Raw genomic sequence first — 1,688 nt, 5'->3', positions numbered from 1 at the left:
CAATATCAACAACGACAGCATAGTGAATGACAACAACTACAATCACAATAACAAAACCGTAAATGACATCAACAATGACATTAATAGCAACAACAGCAACAACATCAACAACAGCAACAGCTGTTAAATTCTCAACTAGAGAAAGATGAAAGCCCTAGAAAAAACTTCATAAATGCGTAAAATTATCCAACAACAAACAAACGAAAAAACACACAAACATAAGAATTTCACAAACATACAAACAAACAAACAATAATAATCAGAAATAGTAATTAAACCAATGAACATAAACAACAAAAAAACAAACAGAAACTAAACTCCACATTAAACAAAAAATGAAAGTATTTTTGTATTCGTTGTTGTTGTTGTTGTCGCTTGTTTGTTGCTTGGCGCATGAATTAATGTAGCACTTGAAATAATGAGGATGATGATGATGATGACGACGATGATGATAACGATGATGATGATGAAGATGATGACGATGAAGATGACGATGATGATGATGACGATGAAGATGACGATGAAGATGACGATGATGATGGTTGGCTGGTTGATTAGTCGGTTGAAATATATTAATTTTGTACAATTTCGTAAAAAGCGATCAAAAAGCTTTTAAATGTATTATTATTATTATAATTATTATTATTATAATAATAATCATTATTATTATTATTTTAATAATCATTATTATTATTATTATTATTTAGCAGACGGTGAAATTTTTTTCATTTCTTTTTTCTTTTTGTTGTTGTTTTTCTCATTAGTATTATTGGTCCATCGATAAAAAACAATAACAATAAAAATAATTATAATAACAACAACAATAATAACAACAACAAAAATAATAATAACTTCAATCTACCTATCACATTGTTCGCTCGTGTTATCAAACTATTTTCGGTTCTTATGTTTTAAGAACTAAGAAAAATTATATATACATACATACGTACCTACCTACATATATACACACTTACATACATACATATACACATACGTACACGCATACATACATACATACATACATACATACAAACATACATGCATACATAAATACATACAAACACACATACATACATACATACAAACAAACATACAAGCATACCATTGTAAATATGTTAGATAAAATCAAAATTGTTGAGCTTTTCTTCATCGGACATTTTGTATAGATTGTATTTTTGTCGTATTTTTTTTTACTTCATTTAGTCAACTTATTAATATTTGTCATTCTGTCTCAGGATCATTATCATAATTTTCACCATCATCATCATTATCATAATCGTTATCATCGTCATCATAGTCGTCGTCATCAGCGTTTTCAGATTCTATTTTATGTAATAATTTTTGTCAAGGTTGTTATCATCGTAGCAGCATCTTCATCGTCGTCGTCATTACGTCATCATCATCATCATCTTCGTTACGTCATCGTCATCATCATTATCATCATCATAACCAGATACACTAGTCCTAATGTTTTTTAATTTAAATTTTTTTTATTTAAAGTCAAGGATTGGCTAATTAAGAAGTGTTATTTTAGGTAGGTCATGCTCTATTTAAGAACGAATTTTTTATTCTTTTTTTTCTTTACAACGTTCTCTCTATCCTCGTCTACGTCATCGTCATCATCGTCACCGAGATTTTTATCATTATCATCATCATTCTTATTGGGGTCATCATCATTATCATCATCG

Source organism: Helobdella robusta, assembly GCF_000326865.2.
Source record: "Helobdella robusta unplaced genomic scaffold HELROscaffold_9, whole genome shotgun sequence".
NCBI lineage: Eukaryota > Metazoa > Annelida > Clitellata > Rhynchobdellida > Glossiphoniidae > Helobdella > Helobdella robusta.
The sequence above is the reverse complement of the archived record's forward strand: the minus strand, read 5'-3'. Positions refer to the sequence as shown.